The sequence below is a fragment of the Macaca mulatta genome, chromosome X, assembly GCF_049350105.2.
Source record: "Macaca mulatta isolate MMU2019108-1 chromosome X, T2T-MMU8v2.0, whole genome shotgun sequence".
NCBI classification, from domain to species: domain Eukaryota; kingdom Metazoa; phylum Chordata; class Mammalia; order Primates; family Cercopithecidae; genus Macaca; species Macaca mulatta.
In genome coordinates this window covers 1,676,458-1,694,817 of record NC_133426.1, presented here as the reverse complement: position 1 = coordinate 1,694,817, position 18,360 = coordinate 1,676,458, and the positions used below count along the sequence as shown (strand labels likewise).

General features: G+C 43.1%; 1 long non-coding RNA gene across 1 annotated transcript in view; it reads left to right on the top strand.

Annotated features, from left to right (window-relative positions):
• The window catches only part of LOC144338474 (uncharacterized), a 69,522-nt gene that overhangs the window by 41,481 nt on the left and 9,681 nt on the right, over window positions 1–18,360 (top strand). The window contains exon 3 of the long non-coding RNA XR_013412682.1: window positions 14,685–17,171. This is a non-coding gene — a long non-coding RNA (uncharacterized LOC144338474). The remainder of the gene's footprint in view (window positions 1–14,684; window positions 17,172–18,360) is intronic.

Genomic DNA, 18,360 nt, shown 5'->3' with positions numbered 1-18,360 from the left:
TTACGGGCGTGAGCCACTGCGCCTGACCCTAGACTTTTCTTAAGACCACAGATCTTTTATTTTTTTTCTTTCCTTTTATTTTTTTGAAACAAGGTCTTGTTCCGTCATCCAGGCTGGAGTGCAGTGGCGTGATCTCGGCTCACTGCAATCTCCATCTCCCAGGCTCAAGCAGTCCTCCCACCTAAGCCTCCCAAATAGCTGGGACTATGGTGCACACCACCATGTCCAGCTAATGTATGTAATTTTCGTAGAGGTGAGGTCTTGCCGTGTTGCCCAGGCTGGCCTTGGACTCCTGGGCTCAAGCAGTCTGCCCTCCTCAGGTTTCCAAAGTGCTGGGATTACAAGCATGAACTATCGCACCCAGCCAATCTTCTCTATAAATACGAACTTGGCTTGAAATTTTCACCACAAAGTCAGTGTGTACCAGTTTTCCACTTATTTATCATCACCATTATAATTTTGCTTTGACCTCCAGTTTCCAGACCTGGTCAGGAATATTCTTCCTCTTTTCTTTTTCTTTTTTTTTTTTGATGGAGTCTTGCTCTGTCACCCAGGCTGGAGTACAGTGGCGTCATCTCAGCTCACTGCAACCTTCGCCTCCTGGGTTCAAGCGATTCTCCTGCCTCAGCCTCTGGAGTAGCTGGGACTACAGGCGCCCGTCACCACACCTGGCTAATTTTTTGTATTTTTAGTAGAGATGGAGTTTCACCGTGTTAGCCAGGAGAGTCTCCATCTCCTGACCTTGTGATCCGCCCGCCTCGGCCTCCCAAAGTGCTGGGATTACAGGCGTGAGCCACCGCGCCTGGCCTCCTGCTCTTATTAGTAAACCTGTTGGATTCAGTCCACCCTGAAATTAAATGTAGCGTCAGTTAGCTCAATCAGAGCTCAGTCAGAAGGAACAATTTAATATCATGAAATCTGCGGTGCTCCCGAGCCATGAAACGGTATTTTTTTTTTTTTTTTTTTTTTACTTAATGGATCATTTTTACCACAAATCGTATGACCAGAAATACAATATTCGTATAAATAGCGATAAATATACAATTGAGTGAGTGCTATATCTGATGAGTATATATAGTTTTACCTCAGTGAGTTTCTGGAGTTTTTGTTGTTGCCGTTTTGTTTCATTTTGATTGTTGTTGTTTTTTTTTTTTAAATTTTTTATTATACTTTAAGTTCTAGGGTACATGTGCACAACGTGCAGGTTTGTTACGTAGGTATACATGTGCCATGTTGGTGTGCTGCACCCACTAAACGGTATTTATGGGCATAAATTCACCAGAAACCAGCAGGTGATCCTCAGTTTTGGAGGCTTACAAGCTCGGATTGAGAAGGATAGTACAGCCACCAGTTGTTGCATTAGCTTACGAGAGACCAACTTCTGACCCACACGTTACTCTCTAATGTGGTGCCATCCAGCCAGGGTGGTCCTATGCTCTCTCAGGAGACACATTTGTCTGAGAAGCTACACATGACCAGAGAAGAAGTCGGTGTCAATAGAGGTTGAGGTGAAATAAATGGCATTGGGTTGGTGCAAAAGTAATTGTGGTTTTTGCCATGGAAAGTAATGGCATAGGCCGGGTGCGGTGGCTCACGCCTGTCACCCCGGCACTTTGGGAGGCCAAGGCAGGCGGATCACGAGGTCAGGAGTTCCAGACCAGCCTGGCTAACACAGTGAAACCCCGTCTCTACTAAAAATATAAAAAATTAGCCAGGAGTTGTGGCAGGCGCCTGTGGTCCCAGCTACTCAGGAGGCTGAGGCAGGAGAATCGCTTGAACCCAGGAGGCGGAGGTTGCAGTGAGCTGAGATCGCGCCACTGTACTCCAGCCTGGACAACAGAGTGAGACTCCATCTCAAATAAAAAAAAAAAAAAAGGAATGGCATATACATACGCCACATCAATAAATGTATACAAGATAAAACAATACAATATTCACTCAGCAGAATATCAATGAATTGTAAAAATAACTCAATATCCTCAAAGGGGCTGGGTGTGGTGGCTCATGCTTGTAATTACAGCGCTTTGGGAGGGTGAGGCAGGCATATCATCTGAAGTCAGGAGATGGAGACCAGCCTGGCCAACATGGTGAAACCCCGTCTCTACTAAAAATACAAAAATTGGCTGGGCGTGGTGGTGGACTCTTGTAATCCCCGCTACTAGGGAGGCTGAGGCAGGAGAATCCCTTGAACCCGGGAGGCAGAGGTTTCAGTGAGCTGAGATTGCACCACTGCACTCCAGCCTGGGTGACAGAGCAAGATTCCATTTCAAAAAAAGAAAAATCCTCTAAGGATCATGTGATTACATACACACACACACACATATTTTTATATATATACACATATATATATAAAAGTGACACATGAACATATGTATATACAGTTTATTCTTGTGATATACTGTAATAAAATATGATATAGTTTGTGCATATATTGATTGCATGCATATATATTTATGTGTATAGATAGGTGATATATAGATAGATACAGAGATACATAGACAGATAATCACATGAGCCTCTGAGGCTATTGAGTTATGTATGTAACTTATTAACATGCATCATATGAATCCTCTTCTAATTAGCACAGCCTCTTGACACACCCAGAAGGATGTAATTAACTGGATTCCCACTCCTGAAATCACAGTCATGCTCCCGCCTACCTCCAGGAGACTGGAGCCAGGTCCCTCAATGGGCGTTTTCGGTTTTCCTCAACTCTTCCGTTAGATAGTTCTAGAAAGTCCTCAACTCTTCCATTAGTTCTAGAAAGTCGCAACTCTTCCCTTAGACAGTTCTAGAAAGTTGTCAACTCTTCCGTTAGATAGTTCTAGAAAGTCCTCAACTCTTCCATTAGACAGTTCTAGAAAGTCGTCAACTCTTCCGTTAGACAGTTCTAGAAAGTCCTCAACTCTTCCGTTAGATAGTTCTAGAAAGTCCTCAACTCTTCCGTTAGACAGTTCTAGAAAGTATCTTGGTCTGCATTCAACATTTAATTGCATGCTTTTGGTGACACAATGTGTGGTGTAGTTCGCAGGCAGGCTTATTTCTCGTACTATCAAGTTCTTTAGGGGAGAATGCTGCACGGATGCACCTACCTGAAGCTTGATCCTGAAAAGACTGTAGAAGTGATTTCTGTCTTCTTTTCCCAGACTGAAAGTCATTTCAGACTCCCTACTCCTCTGTGAGAACCAGCTCAACCTCCTCATCCACGTCCACTTGACCATTTGTAAGCAAAGAAATCTGAGTAGTGTTGGGGGAGAAAAGCTAGAGGAAAGTCAGACATTTTTCCTCTAACTTTTCAACTGTAACACTGTTGTTCAAAGATGGCGGTTGTGATTACACTGTTAATTCAGAGGGCAGGAGATCATGGTGGTTGGCTCCCAACTACTCAAATCTTTCAAGTATCTTTCCCCTCAAGAGAAGTCAGAAACTTGGTTTGCACTTGATATGGTTTGGCTGTGTCCCCACCCAAATCTCATCTTGAATTGTAGCTCCCATAATTCCCATGTGTGATGGAAGGGACCCAATGGGAGGTCATTGAATCATGGGGGCGGTTTCCCCCATACTGTTCTTGTGGTAGTGAATAAGTCTCATCGAGATCTGATGGTTTTATAAGGGAATTCCCCTTTCACTTGGTTCTTATTCTCTCTTGCCTGCCACCATGTAAGACCTGCCTGTTGCCTTCCACCACGATTTTGAGGCCTTCTCAGCCATCTGAAATTGTGAGTCTGTCAAACCCCTTTTTCTTTATAAATTACCCAGTCTCGGGTATGTCTTTATCAGCAGCATGAAAATGGACTAATACACCCTTAGCCTCTGCATGCTAATTTCATAAACTCTGCACAGGTTGCATGACGGCCAATAGCTTTCTCTGCTGGTGGAGTTTGCCTCACCATTTTGGACATTGTATTAGAGAAACATTTTACTCATTCTTTTTGTTTCAGAACTAAATTAAAACTAAGTTTCAAAAAGAGCTGATGGATTTCTGGAGCCAATCACAGGCTTTGTCATAATCCATCCGTTTGGCTGGTAGGGGATGAGTTTCCTGTAGAAATTCAAATTTGTCTTAAACGCATCTTTGTGGATAAATCTTGTGTCCTCACACAATAATTCTCTCTCTCCTCTCTCTGGTTTATACAAAAAAAATTCCTTATAACACAATACCTCCTCCTCTTATCCACATGGGCTGTCAGCTTATGCTGGCTTAGAAGCACATTGATTTCTTCGAAAGAAACAAAGGATAAGAACATATGCACTGCTACCCATGAAGAGGGGAGCAAGTTTAAAACACTTGTGAAAATGACGTGTCTTCTCCCTAAGTTTTCTATTATGTTCAGGAGTACACATGTAAGTTTGTTATGTAGGTAAACTTGGGTCATGAGAGTTTGTTGTGCAGATTATTTCATCATCTAGGTATGAAGCCTGGTACCCATTAGTTATTTTTTTCTAATCCTCTCCCTCCTCCCATTTTCTTCCCTGCAATAGTTAGGACACGCTGTGTCGTTCTGGGTGTGTCAAGTCGCTGTGCTAATTAGAAGATAATTCATATGATAGATGTTAATAAGTTAATAACATGATGGGTGTTTGTGTTAATAAATTAAGTTACATATATAACTCAATATCCTCAGAGGCTCATGTGGTTATCTATCAATCATCTATATCTATCTATCTATTTATCTATCTAATCTATCTATCTATCTATCTATCTGTCTGTCTATCTATCTATTTATCTTTCTATCTGTCTTGAGATAATAGTGTCCAGCTCCATCCATGTTCCTGCAAAGGACATGATCTCTTTCTTTTTATGGCTGCATAGTATTCCATGGTATATGTGTACTACATTTTCTTTATTCAGTCCAGCACTGATGGGAATTTAGGTTGATTTCATGTCTTTCCTAGTGTGAATGGTGCTGCAGTGAACACACACTTGCATGTGTCTTTACGATAACATGATTGATATTCTTTTGGGTGTATGTCCGGTAATGGGATTGCTGGGTTGAATGGTAGTTCACTTTTTAGTTCTTTGAAGAATCGTCACACTGTTTTCCACAATGATGTCTTATCTCACGTGCCTTCTTTCAAAATTTCTCTTACGCCCTCGTTTCTGCATTGTCGCCCGCCTACTATGCGAAGTTCTTTCCAAAGCTCAGTTACAGCAATGGTGTTACAACTGGTTTCCATTCTTTCAGCCTCTCCCACTGGATTCTAGGTTTATCCTTTTTCCAGCTTCTCCCACTGGACCCCCACTGGGCTCTATGCACTAGAGCAATCCTGCATTCCTCCATGCCTTCACTACTCTCTCATTGCCTACAAGCCAAGCCCTTGGCCATCTGTTCATGGCCTTCTAGCCTTCGTTTTGACAGATCACTCATCCACCACGACCTGCCACGTGTCTTGTACCTGCTCTGGAGTCCATATTGCTCCTCAAGCAAGATCTTCATGAATAATAGTTGCCTTGTGTTTCTGGTATACCCTCTGCCTAGGATAGTTTTCTCTTCCCTCCATCAATGCAAATGCTGCCCTCATTCCGGCTTCTACTCAAGTTCAACTTCTCTTCTGCATTTTGTCTTTAACTTTCATCCTTGGATTTCATGTTCTTTCTCTTGGTCCTTACCTTTTCCTGAAGAGTCCTTCACTGCCCCTTCCCAGAATCTCCACCAACAGGGTCATTTTCAGGACTCTTCCTAGATCAATCTGAACTTGAGCTGGGGACCTCTTCAGCTAGCCATGGAGAAAGCCCTTCTTGTACCAGTACTTTTGTGGAGAGGGTAGAATGATGTCCTTGCTCTCATAAGTCTACCTGAGAAGGGGGTGTCTTGGTACTTACCAATGGATGCTAAGTTGAGCTCTGCCTTTTGTGGTCTACTCGTCTTGTTAAGTGAGGAATTGTGTCTGAATTACTAAATGCACGCTCCTCTCTGTTCCCAAGAAGAAAGAAAGAAGTTTCTTTCTTCTTGAAGCTCCAACTGTGGCCTGGAGCTTGGAGTTCTGTTAACTGGACTGTATCTTGATGCCCTGTGTCCCCAAGTACAAGGAAGTTTCTGACACATTATGTATGCATGTTGAATGGAAGGAAGGATGGATAGACAGAGGGACGAGTGGATAGATGGATAAATGGATGGTGGATATGTGCATGAGTGGATGGATAAGTGGATGGATGGATCGGTAGATGGATGGGTTGCTGGCTGGCTGTCTGGATAGATGGGTGGATGAGTGGGTGGGTGCATAGATGGGTGGATGGTAGGTGGATGAATAAAGGGATGGATGGTTGGATGGATGGATGGATGGATATGTGTATAAGTGAATGAATGAGTGAATGGCAGGTAGATGGATGGATGGCTTATCCATATGCCTGAAGTTTTCCTGCCTGGATTTCTGAAGTTTTCTACCCTAACTTTCCCTCACCAGGCTCCATCTACCTTGACAAACACCTTACCACGTCACCTTGGCAGCCTAATGGCATTTATCTGCCTGAACAATTATTTGAGCTTGTGGAGTCTCAGGCTGGCCTTGTTGAGTCACAGCTTCCAGCTGGGCTGTCCTCCCAAATTCATGGAGGCTTGGATTCAAACTCTTACATTGCTGAGAAGACACTGCCAATCCTCACTGATGGCCGAGGACCCAACCGTCCATCATAGAAGCTCAGAAAGACTTGATAGATTTGCCACCTTTGACTTTCTGTTGCTTATCCATGGGGCCCAGGAGTGACATCTGCTGTGGCCATGAGCAGATTTGTATCTTTAGTCCACTCAGACATAGCTGTATCTGATCCAAACAAATGCCATTGTTTTACATTTTCTCATAGAGCCCTTTTTCCTACTGTATCTTCACAGCTTTGTGGGCTTCCGTCTCCTACACACACGTCTAACTTCAATCTCACAGATGCACACTGCACATCTAATTCAAAATCAGTTTATTTCAAAACCAACGGTATTGGCCAAGAGATGGCCATAACCACAGATGGCTCCACTCCCCCTTATTTTCCCAGAAAGGTGAAGTAACAAAAATTAGCATTTCTATGCCTACACTTGTTCTGGACAACAAGTTCTTCCAGTGGGGGGGAAAAATGATACTTTTTGAAGGGAAGTGAAGACAGAAAGAGACAATCTCCAATTCTGTTTTTGTTAATTTATTCCCAAGAAACCAGAGTGACAGCACAACAAATGAGTGTACAGGCACTGAAGCGGCATTTAAAATGATTTAGGACTCTTGAACCAGACCAATTTGTTATAAGGTCACTTAGGTGGTGGTGTCTCTCAAAGAGTCATCACTCTAAGTTGTTTCTAGGTCACAGAAGATGCTTCATAGTCCAAAAGAGAACATCAGTCAAACCACTGCCATTCTGGGATTAAAAAAGAAAGGGAGAAAATCCTTCCAGGGCATATTGTTCTCAGATGTCCCAGTGGCAGCACTGCTGACTCGTCTTGTGGGATTCAGAGTCTTATAGCTGATTATCAACATTGTAGTAATGATGATGACAATGATGATGCTGCTGGTGTTGGTGTGATAATGACAATGGCATGGTAAGATGATGATGGTGATGATGATGGTGATGATGATGATGGGGTGGTGATAGTGGAGATGATGATGATGATGGTGATGATGATGGAAGAGGTAATGAAGATGGTGATGACGATGGTGAGGATGGTGGTAGTGATGACGATGGGAGAGGTAATGAAGATGATGGTGATGATGATGGTGACGATGGTGATGGTGATAATGGAGATGATGGTGATGATAATGATGGTGGTAGTGATGACGATGATGGGAGAGGTGATGGAGATGATGGTGGTGAGGATGATGGTGACGATGATGATGGAAGAGGTAATGGAGATGATGGTGATGATGATGGTGACAATGGTGATGATGGTGGTGGTGGTGATAATGGAGATGATGGTAATGATGATGATGATAATGGTGGTAGTGATGATTGTGATGATGATGATGGGAGAGGTAATAGAGATAATGGTGATGAGGATGATGATGATAATGGTGGTAGTGATGATGATAATGGGAGAGGTAATGGAGATGATGGTGATGATGATGGTGAGGATGATGATGGTAAGGATGGTGATGATGATGGGAGAGGCAATGAAGATGATGGTGATGGTGGTGATAATGGAGATGATGACGGTGATGATGATAATAATGATGGTGGTAGTGATGATGATGATAATGGGAGAGGTAATGGAGATGATGGTGATGAGGATGATGATGGTGAGGATGACGATGATGGTGAGGATGGTGATGATGACAGGAGAGGTAATGAAGATGATGATGTGATGATGGTGGTGGGGGTGATAATGGAGATGATGATGGTAATGATGATGATGATAATGGTGGTAGTGATGATTATGATGATGATGATGATGGGAGAGGTAATGGAGATAATGGTGATGAGGATGATGACGGTGAGGATGATGATGGTGAGGATGGTGATGATGGGAGAGGTAATGAAGATGATGATGGTGATGGTGATAATGATGGTGGTAATGATGATGATAATGGGAGAGGTAATGGAGATAATGGTGATGAGGATGATGACGGTGAGGATGATGATGGTGAGGATGGTGATGGTGGTGATAATGGAGATGATGATGGTGATGATGATGGTGACGATGGTGATGATGGTCGTGGTGATAATGGAGATGATGGTAATGATGATAATGATGGTGGTAGTGATGATGATGATGATGATAGAGGTAACGGAGATAATGGTGATGAGGATGATGATGGTGAGGATGATGATGGTGATGATGATGGGAGAGGTAATGAAGATGATGATGGTGATGCTAATGGAGATGATGATGGTGATGATGATGATGATAATGATGGTGGTAGTGATGATGACAATGGGAGAGGTAATGGAGATGATGGTGTGAGGATGATGATGGTGAGGATGATGATGTTGGTGAGGATGGTGATGGTGGTGATAATGGAGATAATGATGTTGATGATGATGGTGGTGGTAGTGATAATGGAGATGATGGTAATGATGATGATGATAATGATGGTGGTAGTGATGATGATAATGGGAGAGGTAATGGAGATGATGGTGAGGATGATGATGATGGTGAGGATGATGATGTTGGTGAGGATGATGATGTTGGTGAGGATGGTGATGATGACGATGATGATGGTGATAATGATGATACTTTCTGCTAAGCTCTGAGGCCCATTTGACTTGGAAAATAAAATCATGCACACTTTAGTTTTGGACCATTCATACAAGATCTCCTTTGGTCTTATTTTTATTTATTTATTTATTTTGAGGCGGAGTTTTGCTCTTGTTGCCCAGGCTTACGTGCAATGGTGCGATCTCAGCTCACTGCAACCTCCGCCTCCTGGGTTCAGCTGTTTCTGCTACAGGCATATGCCATGACACCCAGCTGATTTTGTATTTTTAGTAGAAACAGGGTTTCTCCATGTTGGTCAGGCGGGTCTTGAACTCCCAACCTCAGGTGATCTGCTCGCCCTGGCCTCCCAAAGTACTGGGATGACAGGTGTGAGCCACCGTGCCTGGCCTGGTTGGTCCTATTAAATAGGGTTTAAAAGCACACACTAGAGTCAGTTTTGGGCACCATGTAAAATGACCAGTGCTTGTCTTCTAGGGAGGATGAAACAAATTGGTTAGTCATTTATCCACTCATTTTTGTTTGACCAATGTTTAGTGTGCATATCTTCAGTGTGAGAAGCTAGGTATATAGAAATAAATGAGCAGGCAAGGTAATGGTCTACCATGCAACTGTGCTTTTTGAATGAATGAAGCCCATGGTCTCTTGAAAAAAGCTGATCCTGATAACACTGTGAGGTCTACATTTTAATCTACGTTATGGCTGTGGTGCTGTCATTCCTACTGGGTTGTTTCCTGGTAACACACATGCCTATGTGCACACACATTGATATCTCATACTAGCTTGGATCAACGATCTATGCTTGAACCAGAGTTGTAAGGACAAGTTAGACTATTCTGAAGGCAGTGTCCCCAAAGCGGAGGTAAAACTTGGCACAACAGTGGACTTCTAGGTATTCGTATGGGATTTCTGCCTTCAAACCCCAGCAGTCACTGGCTTCAGATTGACAGGAGAAGAAGACATTCAATAGACCTCTCTTAAGCTCTTACTCTTGGTCCACAAGCATGCCAGACACCCCTGTCTTCCACGAGTTTGCTCTGATGTTGTGTCCCATTTATATCAGCCTCTTCTCTGCCCAGCTGCTTTCATGAATATACCCCCTGTTTACTTCTAATCCCTTGCTTTATATTTCCTCTTCCTTTTCTTTTTAAGCATTTAATTTAAGTAATAATATTTGTGATGGTTAATTTTATGTGTCTCCTTGTCTGGGTCACCGTGCCCAGATGTGTGGGCCAACATTATTCTGGATGTTTCTGTGAATGTGTTTTTGGATGGGGTTGATATTTAAATCTGTGACTTTGAGTCAAGATGATCCTCTCTCCATAATGTGGGTGGGCCTCACCTAATCAGTTGAAGACATGAAAAGAACAAAATCTGACGTCCACAGAGCAAGAGGAAATTCTGCCAGGAGACAGCCTTCAAATTATTTTTAAAAATAGTTAAACTGGCTGGGCGCGGTGGCTTACGCCTGTAATCCCAGCACTTTGGGAGGCCGAGGTGGGTGGATCACGAGGTCAGGAGATTGAGACCATCCTGGCTAACACAGTGAAACCCCATCTCTACTAAAATACAAAAAAATTAGCCAGGCGTGGTGGCGGGCACTTGTAGTCCCCGCTACTTGGGAGGCTGAGGCAAGGGAATCGCTTGAACCCAGGAGGCAGAGGTTACAGTGAGCTGAGATCCGGCCACTGCACTCCAGCCTGGGCGACAGAGTGAGAGTCCGTCTCACACACACACACATAAAAATAGTTAAACCATGGGCATATCACATAGGAGACAAGACCAATTATGTTGATTACTTCATTCCCATTAATTTTTTAGATAAACTAACCATGGAGTTGGCCAACAAAGGGAATATCTGGGATACGGCATTTACTCACAAGAAGAAGGACTTCCTCCGTCCTTCCTTCCTTCCTTCCTTCCTTCCTTCCTTCCTTCCTTCCTTCCTTCCTTCCTTCCTTCGTTTCTCCTTGCTTCCTTGCTTTCTTCCTTCTTTCTTTCTTTCTTTCTTTCTTTCTTCTTTCTTTCTTCCTTTCTTCCTCCCTCCCTCCCTCCCTCTCTCCCTTCTTCTCTCCCTTCCTCTCTCCCTTCCTTTCTTCCTTCCTTCTTCCTTCCGTCATTCTTCCTTCCGTCATTCTTCCTTCTGTCATCCTTCCTTCCTTCCTTCCTTTCTTTCTCCTTCCTTCCTTTCTCCTTTCTTCCTTCCTTTACCCTCCTCTCTCACTCCTTCCCTCCTTCCCTGTCTCCTTCCTTCCTTCTTCCCCCTCCCTTCCTTCCTTCCTTCCTTCCTTCCTTCCTTCCTTCCTTCCTTCCTTCCTTCCTTCCTTCCTTCCTTCCTTCCTTCCCTCCCTCCCTCCCTCCCTCCCTCCCTCCTTCCTTCCTTTCTTTTCTTTCTTCTCTCTTTTGTTTGTAGATCTTGGTTCTTGTTATGATTGGCACAACCACGTAGGAGCCATCTGAATGGAGATAGCTTTTTGTGGGGCTATTGTATATTCTGTGACACAAGAATATATTGTATATTCTGTGACACAAGCTCTCGACTCCCTGCTTTTCACTGCAAGCGGTGGCTAATTACTGGCTGGGACACATCCTTGGATTAATGTATGCACGCCTCTCTTGCTTGTTTCGGAGAACCGGAACGCCCTGGCTGCAGAAGCCCTGTCATTGGAGCTGTTCTCGTCGTCTCCCCACAGCGAGAAAGCTTTTGCAAGTTTAATCTCATCATTGAGGAAGCTTTCAGAGACTTCAAAGAAAGTATTTGGTGCTGAGCTTTTCCCTTCCACCCAGTGAAGAATGTGCCCGCAGTGCTTGTAACAAAACAGTCTCTGTGGCCGGTGCCATTCAGATCCCAACTTGGTATAAAAGCCGTGCCTCGGAGGAAACGCAACTGAGTTTTAAACATTCCCCTCTTTTTTTTTTTTTTTTTGGTTTTTGGTTTTGTCATTTATTGTGTAGTAAAAGTCTACAACTGTTTAGTGATTTTGTTGTTTGGTAATTATCATATTATTCCATAAGCTTTTTCATAATCAATGAGCTATAAAGATGAAACTGTATCCAATAGAAACTAAGCTTCTTAAAAAAAAAAATCTGACCTACTAGGTTTGTCTCCTAAAGACTGTCCTTTCTTTTATTTTGCTTGTTACTGCTTACTTGGTGATTTCCTTTGGAGAAGGGCTAGCCTTGCTCAGATTGGATTTTAGAAATTGTACCATTTGATACTCCTTCTCCTCTTCCTCCTCCTTTTCCTTCTACTCCCTCTCCTTTTTCATCTTTTCTTGTTCTCCTTCTTCATTTACTTCTATTTCTCCTCCTCCCACTGTCCTTGTCCTCCTCCTCCCTCCCTTCTTCCCTCTCCTCCTCCTCCTTCCCTCTCCTCCTCCTCCTCCTCCTCTTCCCCTTCCCCTCTTCCCCCTCCTCCTCCTTTCCTCTCCTCTTTCACCTCCTCCTCCTCCTCCCTTCTCCTCCTTGTCCTCCCCTCTCCTCCTCCTCCTCTTCCTCTCTCCTCCTCCTTTCCTCTCCTCTTTCACCTCCTCCTCCTCCCTTCTCCTCCTTGTCCTCCCCTCTCCTCCTCTTCCCTTCTCCTCCTTGTCCTCCCCTCTCCTCCTCCTCTCTCCTCCTCCTCCTCCTCTCCTCTTCTTTTCCTCCTCGCCTCTCCTCCTCCTCCTTCTACCCTCTCCTCCCACTTCTCTTTTTACTCCTCCTCCTTCTCCCCTCTCCTTCTTCTCCTCCTCTTTCTTCCTCCCCTCTCCTTCTCCTTCTCCTCCCCTCTCCTCTTCCTTCTTCTCCCCCTCCTTCTCTCCACCTCTCTCCTTTCCCTGCCCAGCCACACACACATACACCATAGCTTCTGGCTGTCTTCCCTTTCCTTCCAGTTCCAGGAACCATCCACTGATTCAAGAGAGAGGCTCAACAAGAACCATTTGTTGGAGCGACTTGGCCAGATGCTGAATTCTTAGTGGCTGATTCCCCTGGGATTTAGGTCCTTCCCCTGCCTTCTGCATCTGTCTTTCCCTGAGAGAACATCATCCCTGCTGGGTGACCAAGGTCTACCCGGCACGGAGCCCTCAGATAATGTCTCTAAACGTCTCCTTGAAGAGTGTGATGTTGGAGGTGAATTCAGCATCTGGGAGGGTGAGGCGCGTGACCCATTAAAATGGAGCCACATGGTGGTGGACCGTGAACCAGGACTGAAATAGCTCCTTGCTCTGCTAACTTTTCTTATCCTTTCCCTGGTGTGTTCCGGCTGGCAGCCCTCACCATATGCCAGCCAGCAGGTCAGTTACACTGATGTCCGAAAACCTGGGTTGTGAGCAATGTACATGCTATGTGTGCATATCTACACACGTAGGTTACAAAGGCGACCAGCCACAGGTGGTCCCCATTGCTGGTTCTCTGGGTGACCCAGGTACATGTCCCTGAGTTTCATCCCCTTCCTTTTGAGAATTTAGTCAGGATGTGACATTCACCAGACTGAACACAGCAGCTGTGGCGTTTTGAAAGGGCAGCTCCAAGTCCAGATGGAACTGCAAAACAGGACCAAAAAATATGATTAAAGAAGGTACCTGTTAGAGTTGGCATAGCATATATATACGTAATATAAAATACAAAATATACCTATTTTATATTCATAATATAAAATATAATATAAAAATATGTATTTGCTCTGTGTATATGTAAATATTACAAATATATATAAAATATGTTTTATATTACGCATATATTAACTAAAATATGTATATTATGTACATATGTATTATATACTTATATTGTATATGTATTGTATACTTATGTATTATATACGTATATTATATTACATATGTATTATATATTACATATGTATTATATATTAAATATATATTTTTTTATGTTATATATTAAATATGTTATATATTAAATATATATTAAATATTTGTATATAGTATATATTAAATATAATATATTTTATATATATTTATATTAAATATAATACATATGTATTACATATATTTATATTATATTGCATATATTATATAATGCTTATATAATATAGATATATTTTATTATAAAAATATATATTTTATACATACACAGACACATAAGAAATATATATATTTATTTCTACAGGTATACATATAGAAAATTACAACTTCTTTTTTAGAGGTTGTTTAACTTTTTTTTTTTTTTGAGACAGAGTCTTGCTCTGTCACCCAGGCTGGAGTGCAGTGGCGCGATCTCAGCTCACTGCAAGCTCCGCTTCCTGTGTTCACGCCATTCTGCTGCCTCAGCCTCCCGAGTACCTGGGACTACAGGCGCCGCCACCTCGCCCGGCTAATTTTTTTAAATTTTTTTAGTAGAGACGGGGTTTCACCGTGTTAGCCAGGATGGTCTTGATCTCCTGACCTCGTGATCCGCCTGCCTTGGCCTCCCAAAGTGCTGTGATTACAGGCGTGAGCCACCACGCCCAGCCGAGATTGTTTAACTTTTAAAAATGATTATATTATAGACATTTTGTATTTTATGTTAAAATTTAATTAATTAATTAATTTTGAGACAAGGTCTTCCTCTGTCACCCAGGCTGGAGTGCAGTGGCGTGATCATAGCTCACTGCAGCCTTCAACTCCTGAGCTCAAGCAATTCTCCTGCCTTGGCGTCCCAAGTAGCTGGGAATACAGGCGTGCACCACCACACCCAGCTAATTTGAAAATATACATATTTTCGCAGCAATGGAGTCTCCCGTATCTTGCTCAGCCTGGTCTCGAGCTCCTGGGCTCAAGTAATCCTCCTGCCTCAGCCTCCTAAAGTCCTGGGATGACAGACGTGAGCCACTGCACCTGACCTATTTTTAAATTTTAGATGAAGGGGGACGTGTGCAGGTGTGTGACACAGGTCTATGGTGTGATGCTGAGGTGTGGGCTTCTAATAATCCCATCACCCAGGTAGTGAGCATAGCACGCAATAAGTCGTTTTTGAACCCTCACCACTCTCCATCCACACTCCTTTTGAAATCCCTACTGTCTCTCTTTCTCACCCTTCTTTTTATTTATTTATTTATGTATGAGATGGAGTCTCGCTTTGTCTCCCAGGCTGGAGTGCAGTGGCGCGATCTTGGCTTATGGCAGCCTCTCTCTCCTGGGTTCAGCGATTCTCCTGCCTCAGCCTCCCAGGTAGCTGAGATTACGGGCATGCACCACCACGCCCAGCTAATTTTTTTTGTAATTTTAGTAGAGACGGGATTTCACTATGTTGGCCAGGCTGGTCTTGAACTCCTGGCCTCAGGTGATCCACTTGTCTTGGCCTCCCAAAGTGCTGGGATTAAAGGTGTGAGCTGCTGCACCTGGCCAGAAATCTTTCTTTCTTTCTTTTTTGAGATGGAGTTTTGCTCTTGTTATCCAGGCTGGAGTGCAGTGGTGCAATCTTGGCTGACTGCAGCCTCTGCTTCCTGGGTTCAAGTGATTCTCCTTCCTCAGACTCCCAGGTAGCTGGGATTACTGGCACGTGCCACCACGCCCAGCTAATTTTTGTATTTTTAGTAGAGACGGGGTTTCACCATGTTAGCCAGACTGGTCTCGAACTCCTGACCTCAGGTGATCCACCCGCCTCAGCCTCCCAAAGTGCTGGGATTACAGGCGTGAGCCACCACGTCCAGCCTTTGCGTTTGTAACTCTGTCTTGCTTTCTGCATTCCAGAACCCCCAAGTAACACAGACCCTCTTCATAGGCTTATTTTGCTACTTAAGCATCTTATTTAGTGACAAGTCCTTTCGATTCTATTTCCTAATTTTTATTGGGTCAGATGCAATCGTCATATGACTTGTAACTATGCTTCCTAAATGTTGGCCACAAGTCCGTTAGGAAATTTATTGTCTTTCCACTAGTTTCTCACATTCTGTGTCTTGTCTTTTCGCTTTCTTCAGAGTATTTCTTTTTTGTGTGGCTTTTCCTCCCTCACTGGAAAACATCAGGCCTATGTAAGCACCTTATAAGCCGTAAAATTGCTTTTTCTGAATTTTGCAATTTAGATTTTGATTTTGACCATGAAAAAAAGACTTGTTGGCCGGGCGCGGTGGCCCACACCTGTCATCCCAACACTTTGGGAGGCCAAGGCGGATGGATCACAAGGTCAGGAGTTCAAGACCAGCCTGGCCAATACGGTGAAACCCCGTCTCTACTAAAAATACAAAAAAAAAAAAAAATTAGCCAGGCGTGGTGGTGGGTGACTGTAGTCCCAGATACTCGGAAGGCTGAGGCAGGAGAATCTCTTGAATCCAGGAGGTGGAGGTTGCAGTGAGCCGAGATCACACTGCTGCACTCCAGCCTGGGCGACAGAGCAAGACTCCATCTCAAAAACAAAAGAAAAGAAAAGAAAAAAAGAGAATCATCATAGTCCCTTGGCCTCCTGTAGAAGATACCATCGTTAAATGCAACTCTTTTTTTTTTTTTTTTTGAGATATAGAAGCCACAGCACGCAATGGTTTTGTATTTTGAGTTAATTTGTATCAAAGCTAGCAGGTTGAGGTTGCGATTCATTTTTTGATGTTGCTCACTGTGTGTCTCCTTGCTCCAGAAATTTCAGTGAAATGGATATTCCTCCTCCATTCAATTACTTTTGCTCCATTGTCAAAAATTAGTCGGACATAATTCTAGGTATTTGTTTCTGGGTTCTCTATGCTGTTCCATTTATTCATGTGTCTTATCTTTGTTCTGTGCCATACTCTCTCCATTTTATCACAGCAATATAATAAGCCCAAAACGTGTGTGATCTCTGTCACTTAATTCTTTCTCAAAATGGTTTCGACTCGCTTTTCCATCGCTTTATACATGTTACGATAATCTTTTCTATGTATATTTTTAAAAATTTTCTAGGTATATTTTTTAAATGCTTGGATTTTTATATGAATTTTGTTTGTTTGTTTCTTGAGACGGATTCTCGCTCTGTCGCCCAGGCTGGAGTTTAGTGGCGCAGTCTTAGCTCACTGCAACCTCCACCTCCTGAGTTCAAGCAATTATTTCTGCCTCAGCCTCCCAAGTAGCTGGAATTACAGGCGCCTTCCACCACACCCAGGTAATTTTTGTATTTTTATTAGAGACGTGGTTTCATCGTGTTGGCCGGGCTGGTCTCAAACTCTTGACCTCAGGTGATCCGCCTGCCTCAGCCTCCCAAAGTGCTGGGATTGCAGGCGTGAGCCACTGCATCCAGCCTGAATTTTGTTAACTCTGTCAATCAGTTTATTGAGAACGGACCTCTTTACTGTAGTGAATGTGCTCCATGAACGTAGTGTGCCTTTCCTTTATTTGGGTCTTCTTCGATGTTTTTCCTGAGAATTTTATAATTTTTATCATACAGAACTACATATGCTTGGAGAGATTTATATATAAGTATCTCATTCTCTTTGGAGCAATTTAATATAGTTTGTTTTTTCTTTGAGACAGAGTCTCGCTCTGTAACCCAGGCTAGAGTACAATGACACGATCTCGGCTCTCTGCAACCTCCACCTCCTGGGTTCAAGTGATTCTCCTGCCTTAGCCTCCCGAGTAGCTGGGACTACAAGCACCTGCCACCTCGCCCAGCTAATTTTTTTGTATTTTCTGTGGAGACCGGGTTTCACCATGTTGGCCAGGCTGGTCTCAAACTGCTGAACTCAGATGATCCACTCGCCTCGGCCTCCCAAAGTGCTGGGATTACAGGCGTGAGCCACCACACCCGGCCTAAAATAGTATCATATTTTGTATTTTGGTTTCCCCTTGTTCATTGTCACTGTATAGAAATACAATGGATTTTTATACATGTATCTTGTATCCTGTGAACGTATTGAGCTCATTTATTAGTTCTAGAAAGTTCTTTTCCAGATTATTTGACATTTTCTATCAAGACAATTGTATCATCTTCAAATAGAGACAATTTTTTTCCTTTTTTTCCATGAGGGTTTGTTTTTACTCTTTGACTATTGTTTGTATATTTCAAATTCTTCATAATGATTTTTTTAAAGCCAAATGATGTTTGGATCCTTCATATACTTCCCTGGACCCCATCCTGGAAAATCCCTCAAGTTATCCTCAGGTCAGAGGTCTTCAAGGAGCAGGTGCTTTAAACGCTGCTCCGTGACCACGTGACTTACCCAACCCTTGAAGATGCTTCCAGAAAATGGCTTTCTTTAGTCTTTTGCTGAAACGTTTAATCAATTCACCAGTTTAAAAGTTTTTATTCATAATGTAAATAAACCAGAGTTTCCCTGGGACTTTTTCCGTTTATA